General features: G+C 37.7%; 1 pseudogene; it reads right to left on the reverse strand.

Annotated features, from left to right (window-relative positions):
• Window positions 1-223: 223 nt before the first annotated feature.
• LOC132178041 (GEM-like protein 7) lies at window positions 224-2,202 on the reverse strand (annotated as a pseudogene).
• Window positions 2,203-8,367: the final 6,165 nt, after the last annotated feature.

Raw genomic sequence — 8,367 nt, forward strand, 5'->3', positions numbered from 1 at the left:
GATTACTGATCGATAAGCTTATCGGTATAAAATTTTTAACCGATTACCGACCGATAACTATCGGTTACGGTTAATATCGGTTCGGTTAAAGTCGGTAATCGGTCGGTAATCGGCAATCGGTTAATCTGCCCACCCCTACATATAGATTTTTGGCTATCTTGTGTAGAAGTTTCTTTTGTTAGTTTGTTTTCCTCCCATATATAGCATGTAGTCTTCTTATGTATTATTGACCGGTTGGGTTTTGGTAGCTATTATGTTCAGTGTTCTTTCAAGCTTGAGAAATTGCCGGCTAAAGATATTTTGAAAGCTTTTTGATAATCTAAGAAACCCATAAACCAGAAGTCAAAATTGTCGCATGTAGTTATCTGTATGTACTTGGATGATGGCTTATTCACATTCCTACATAGGCTAATTGCCCTTATCTTCTTGAGTGGGATTAATACCTGCAAAAAATGGATATATAATGCAGAACTTGTAATTAGTAAGCATGAAGAAAGGGAGAGAGGGAGAATAATCTGAATACCTTATAGTGGAGTCTAACCAATCCTCCATTTGGGGATGGCACTTTGATAGATCTCTCACTCCAAAAGGATATGCTGTTGGTGGAGATGACGAGGAGGCCTGCTATTGCACCAGTTGTGGTTGATAAATAGCATTGGGAAGTCTTCAACAGTTTCTCTGCTTCTGAAACACTAAATAACTTCTTAAACAATTTCTCCAACCCACCTACTATAAGAATTTTTGCCCCGATCCACAACTTCCCTTTCACTGTTTCAGTGATGTAGTGCCCCAATCTCACTGCAGTTCTCAACATTACAAGAAAAAGAAGAAATCTCATCATTCAATGTTGTTTTGTACAAGTGGTGCATGTTCAGACTGTAGAGTGTTTGTTAATAAGCCCAAGGGAAGGAAAGCTAAAAGTAGGGCTGTGTTCACATGTTACAAAAATTGCAGGCCTTTCCAAATGTAAATAATTATTGATTTTTCTATGCTTTTATTTTATCTTCCCGCCAGCCAACAAATAGAAGGTAGTGGTGGAAACTGATAAATTATATTGAAGTCTTACCTTAAAAAACTAAGGATTGCTTGGAGAGGCAAAGAAATTTAGGAAGTAAAAGATTTTGAAATCTTAGTTGAAGCAATAGAATATAATTACCGTGCTCTCAGAATGCATGAGCAAAGTTCCCTACTTTTTTCCCACACTTGTTCATCTTGCTAAGCACTGAATCTACTTTACCTGCAATACCAAGACAATTTTATTATTATTTAGAACGTACACCTTCGTTTTGGGTGTTAAAAGAGAGAGAAAGGGAGGCTTAATTACTCTGTGTGGATGCTGAGGGTTCAGTTGCTGGAGAGGGAATATAACATTTGGGTAGCTGCTGGTTCAGGTGAGTGTCCATTTGGTAGTATTTCATCTGGGTATGCTCTTGACCCGATTGAAGTCCCAACAACTTTGGTCTCCAAACTAGCCCTTCTTTTGTCTCTCAACTAGTATAAAATATGTTTGATAAAGCCTTGTATTCTGCAAATGGATCATCAACTACATTTTATGTGACCTTTTTGGTGATATTTCAACCTTTTTTCTCCTATTAGTGTGGAAAAGGAAAAAGTAAATGAGGTCCATTAAAATCATATTGTCAAGTGATTTTTTTTTCTTCTTTTTCTTCTGTTTTTTTTTTTCCTATTAATATTGCCATTTTTTTTCTAAGCCATTAAATAATATTGTCAATTGCTCAGTTAAAAAAAAAAATCATATTGTCATATGATTTAATGGCTTTAGCTGCTTTGAGTTAACATCAGTCATCGAGTGCTATTTTTTTTTTTTGTTTTTCCTTCTATTCCTTTAATTCGTCTAGTGTTAGTTGACAAAGGATTTATTCATGTCTCACTGTGGAGGATCTTTGAAGATCATGAAACGGCTATGATAGATTGTACTATTCTAATCCCTTTATTCATGGATAGTATGGTTCAATAGCTTGCTTGTTTTTAATTAATTAATTATTTATTTTTTACTGTATTTTAGTTTTGAATTATATATATATATGGAGGATTTATTCATCATCACCCCTGCATAATTAAACATTCTCATTCATAAACACTTGAAAAATCTTAATTTCATGGTTTTTATACAACCTCGTGTTTCTGTGTGTTATTTTTGGTATGAGGGTATTTCATCAATTATGCTAAATATGCCTCCATTTTTTTGGTTAGTCGGCGTTAATGTTGACCTCGTTTAATTTTCAGTTCGACAGGTATTACTTGCGACAACGACAATCCAACAACTTCTAGGTAGGTTACTTATTTTATACCAAAGCTTGCTTTTAGGTAGGTTGCTTCTAAACAATTCTAAATTGTTTGTGGCTAACTTATTTTCCTGCTTATTGTAAATATGTCGTATCACAATTCACGTAATCGTATATATTAGTTCGAGTGTCTACGTAAAAGTTTAGTTTTGTGTTGACTGTGGTTGGTAGATAAGTATCATACATGATTTGTGCACGTTGTTATGCTGTTTTCTATACATATGCGTAGATGTCATTCTTTAGCACTCCCGTAAGTCTCCTCGAAAGGCTGGGATGCAAACCCCATCCCCACCAGAATTTTCCATCCCGCAGGCAAATGTGAAATGGGAACAAGAGCTCGAGGATATCCTGGTGCATATTCTTTGCAACTGCCAAGATGAAGGAGTTCGCCCACCCTTTGGGAAGCATGTGGCGGGCATCACGAACAAGTTAAACAAACGACTTAAGGATGGCACACCCTACACACGAAAACAGGTTAAGGGCAAAATTAAGCATCTTAAAGAGCAGTGGGTGAACTTCTCGGAACTTGTTCGAGATAAGGCAAGTACCGGCTGTGGGTGGGATGATGATTTTGGGACTGTCACGGGAACTCCGGAACAATGGGAACACCTCCGACTGGTATGCCACTACTATTATGTTTAACATTTCCTTATTTATGCGAGTTGACGTACTTATTGACAGTTTATGTTTTATATTGTGTCTTTTTCGTTTATTTGCTCTTCCTTCTCAAACAAAGAGCCTGAACAAGTACTACAAATTCCAAAATGGCCCCCCGGTAAACTTCAAGCACCTATGCTACATCTTTGAGGGCTCAACATCCACTGGAAAGTGGAGGTATGTTAGCACACAATCACCCCCAGGCAGGCAATTGTGAAGATAATGACATCCATCTCAACAACCCTGTGGCGATCATAGACCTGACAGAGCCCCAGTGTGCGTCAGCTCACAAGGCAAAAGGAAAAGGAAAAGGGAAGTTGAAGAGGGAAGGTTCTCACTTGCAGGGATCGCACTCTAGCAAGCGATCATCCAAGGGTGAGCAAATTTACTCGGAGATGCACAGCTCATTCGATGTCTTGAGATCGGATTATTTACAGAGGTGCAAGCTTAGCAATGGCCATTCACCCGGCGATGGTATGTCTTATAAGCCCCCTCCCAGCCAGTATCCTGAGGAAGACATCATGGACCGTATCAATGTGTTGGTAGCTGAAATGTCATTGCCCACGAAAAATTATGTCAAAGCATGCAGGACGCTCAACGATCCGACTTGGGCAAGGATACTGTTGAAAATGAATGACGACGGTGTACGTCATTGGCTAGACAACATGGATCCAGAAAAAGACAAATGAAGCTTATGTTTTATTTTAATATTTTATGTTGTATTTTGTGGTTGTTTCAAATGACTATTTTTCTATTCTAACCGCTTAAGCTAGTTTGATTGCATTATGTCAGGCACAATTTGATACTATGTTAGGAATGCTTATTATGGAGTAGGGGAACATTTTTAACATTAATGCTTAATATTATGAACCTAGTTTTACTTTCTAATTTTAATTATCCAGTTGCATGTTATTAATATAGACTGAATATAGCCTAATGATGTTTACAAATGCTATGACTAGAATGTGACGTTATTCATCTCACTTAAATGTAGGCCTATTGACATGTATGCAGCTGGCCCATCTAATGCTAACATTGGTAATGCACGTCATTGGGTGGACAGTATCGATGAATTGCCCGACTCGGATGCATCTAACACAGACGATGATGATGAATGTAATTTTAAGGGTATACGATTGGAGCTAGAGAATCTACTAGTGCGCATGGCAATGATTGTGGAAGAATGCTACCACCATTTAATGTACCCATGCGTAAGTGATGTTCAAAATATTTACATAAATTAATAGGTAAATAATTGTACGTTTTACCTGCAAGTGCACAAGGTCAACATAGTAGTATATGGTGCAAGTACAAGATCATTCCCACAAGGATTGCTGAGTTTATGTTTAAAAATAAATTCCTTAAGTAAAACAAAGATTGATTGTCTAAGTGATGATAATAAAAGGTAGGGCTTTGATATCCACCACTAATTATATTTAGCTAATATAATAATATGCCAATGCTTTGATTATGTTATGCATATCTAATGTTTGTCAACCTAAGGGCATGGCGTATACTCGTAAGGCTATAGATTTCCCTAAGCAACGAGTTAGCTATGGCGTATACTCTAACTCTTTTCTTTTCTAAGGGATCTAGCATGATGTATACTAAGTTGTTCCTTAGGAAAGCATATGTTCTATGGAAATCGACAAACACATGAGGCCTAGGGCATGGCATATACTCCCGGTTCCCCATGTTGATTAACCCAAGAATCGCGGTGTGGATTCTTTTGTTACTTATGTTAAACCCAGGACTCAGCCATCCAAATTGATTTAACTAACTAGTCCATACCACATGCATATGTTGATCAGGCACACACATATGAGGAATTCATGTAAGTTGGCATTAATTAAGTTACATAGCACAACAAGATCATCACAAGGGCGCCAATATTGAAATACTAACTAAACATAACTAGGGCTTCAATCTGGCCCTACTAATTAAATTAGCTACACATAAAATTGATGTTAAACATTTTCATAAAGAAAAGAAAAGAAAGGAAAAGAATAAACCCGAGACTTGAACTTGAAGAGCTCCTCTTCTTCTCCTTACAAAGTATATCTATTCTAGAGGCTTAAGGGTCTATTTATAGGCTTTAGAAGTCCTTGACAAAGTAGTAAACCTAGGAATTTCATAGGGTTTCAAAACCTATTACAATTAGGAGTCAGAAAACCCTAATATGGAAAGAATGACAATCTGGCCGCCACTTGATATGTCTCCTGCGCATGGGTGCAATCGATCGCAACCCGTGTGCACTCGATCGCAGGTCTGCGATCAATCCTCTTCTGTCATGCGCTCGATCGCTCCTGGCCTAGATTGTGCTTTGTCTTCTTGGGTACTGCACTCGATCGCAGGTACCCTGTGATCAATCGCAGGTACCCTGTGATCGATCGCAGTGTTAGAGAGCTCCCAATTTTTCCATCTTCTCTCTTTGAGCCCAAATCATCTAGTTTTACTTCATTTTCTTACAAAAGCCTACGAAAGTATGAAAAACACAAAAATGAATTAAAATGACCTAATTAACCAAAACCAAAGGATTAAAACATGCAAGTTAAGGGTTGAAAATATTAATATTTTAGCACTTATCAGTAAGGGTTTGCATTCCACAGAGGACTTCTAAGCTGACTGGCGCGATGTGGGTACACTGGGTACTTACCAATCCGAACCTAAATACATGCTATGAGCAATTTCATATGTTGCTCAAGACTTTCTTGAAATTGTGTAACACACTGAAACACAATGGCTTTTTACAAAGCAACCGGTATGTTAAGATCATAGAGCAAGTTGCGGCATTTTGCCTAGTAATGGCACAGTGCCACACGCAACAAACGGTAGTGGATAGGCTACAGCGCTCATTGCACACAATAAGCGTTTACGTTAATCGGACAACTAAAGCACTGTGCAGGCTTGGGAAAACTATTATATGTCCAGCTGCGATAGAGATGCCTCATCCATACGTCGCACGAAATGGCTGCTACTATCCATGGTTTGCGATACGCCATAGCATAACATATCGCATTACTTCACAATCACCAATGGCATATATGTATTATCTTTTGTGTCATATATCTGATCAACTTTCGGTAATACTGTTGTAACCAGAAATGCATTGGAGCAATTGACGGCACCCACGTTAAAGCGCATGTTCAAGGTGAGAACATTGTGTCCTACAGAAGTAGGAAGTCCACAATAACACAGAATGTCATGTGCGTCACTGACTTTGACCTTTGCTTCAACTACATTTATGCTGGTTGAGAGGGCAGCACTTATGACTCGCGGATTTTCCTAGAGTGCATCCACGATCCCACTGCTCTTTTCCCCATGCCGGTCGAAGGTACTTTACAGAGACATGTCTATGTTTCGGGTTTAGGGACTTATAATACGTTTACAATTCCTTATTTATATTGGAAACCTATGTGATATAATGTTGTACTTGATTATCTTCAGACTACATTAACTTGGTTGACTCGGCCTACGGATGCTACAAGGACTTTTTACCCCCACATCACAACGAGGGATACCATTTGAAAGATTTTCACCATGGTCGACCTCGTCCGAAGAATGCAGTATAACTGTTTAATTCTAGGCATTCCTCATTCCAATCAGCTGTGGAAAGAACTTTTGGAGTATGGAAAACCCGATTCCCTATCTTCGACAATATGCATCAATAGCCGATTGAGAATCAGCGACTATTTGTGGTCGCATGCTGTGCGGTACACAACTTCATTCGTAAAGACTGCGGTGCTGATGATCCACTATTTCATGTTGCCTTAAAGAAGCATTATGGGCAAGATTGGATCGATGTCGCGCAATTGCATACCATGACACCCATTCCATACGTAGCGCACAGCCAACCACCGAACTGAACCCCCGAAAGCAAGGAAGTGATTATTATAGTCTGAGAGGCAATAACATCTCACATGTGGAAAACCGCGAATGAGGAGTAATTTATGTTAACTATGTTAGGTTTCTCCCTTTTAAAAAAAAAAAAAAAACAAATTTATTTTTCGTCTAAGGGTTAGGACCATCTAATCTGAATCTTAACCGAACTTGCTTATTTAATCCAAGTTGCAAAGCATAGGATCATACATGTACCTTTGCATCTAAGTAGACAGTGCTATCTAAAAAATTCGATCGATGCCAATCAAGAAATTTAACGATGCTTGCCTCAAAGGACTAGCACAATTATTACAAAACACACAAAAAAAAAATAATAATAAATTACAATGGTTAAGTATTTGCAATTTAGAGGGAATGAGTTCATTTTAACATCAACTTGTTACTACTAGATCCGTTGTAACCGCTAACATAAAGGAGCACCAGCAAGATAATCAAAGTTAACACAGCCTGATACATCATTTGCTTTAACTGAAAATTGTTTTCTCTAGACTAGTTATTCACTACCATAGATTTCCACATCTCATCCCTAGACTGCAACATGTTTTCTAGATGTGCTCTATACTGTGCTTGTTCGGTAGCCAACAATTTCTCAAGTCTACCAACTTCTGCCCGGGTTTGCTCTTCAATGTCCTTCAAGTGTTACATGATTTTTTTTTCATAAAATGTCATCTCGTTGTCGGCCCAATGAAAGAAGCTACAATCACCAACTTGCTACAACATACAATATTTGGAAGAAAAGTCAAAATTATACAAAACCAAATAAAATCAGTCCAAAAAGTTAGACATGGAAAATAAATGTCATACAATACCTTATACTTTTCGCACCCATACCACTTTTTACTGTAATTATCATTTGTCTAGGAATACCTTACGAAGACAACAACTCCATAGCGACATAATGGACGGCCACTCGACGCATCACTATTTGCAGACATAATCAACGCTGTGATATTGTGAAGGGGATGCATAGACCAGTTATGTTTTGAAAGAATCAATATACATCTTTGTACTACTAAAGGATTCAAGGGTTACTAAATAAAAAGGATCCTACAATATTTTTGAGATAACAATGTAACAGCAAATGTAAGTGCCACATAGGAACAGTCTCAGCAAGTGGTTGATCTTATCCCCTTGGGACCGGAACTTCTTGTTTTAGAGGGTCGATAAAATCACCTGTTATGCCTATACAACGAAATCACATCTACTACGCTTGCTTCAACTCAATTTATGCTAACATATCATCTCTCATGTATCCTAATGCTTTACATAACTAAACGATGCAAGTAAAACCCACCAAAAAAAAAAAAAAATGCAAGTAAAAGCCTCTCACTAATTGACAATTCAAAATTTTAAGTCAACATATTATATATCATGGCAGCATCACAAATGGAAACAAAACGCACCATGCATGATCCAATACCCAATCCAAATAATGGCTAATAAAGAATTCAAGTATTTAGTAATATATCACATAAGTGTTAATTATATCAAAAAAAAAAAAAAA

The sequence above is a fragment of the Corylus avellana genome, chromosome 4 (assembly GCF_965113065.1).
Source record: "Corylus avellana chromosome 4, dhCorAvel1.hap1.2, whole genome shotgun sequence".
Lineage (NCBI taxonomy): Eukaryota > Viridiplantae > Streptophyta > Magnoliopsida > Fagales > Betulaceae > Corylus > Corylus avellana.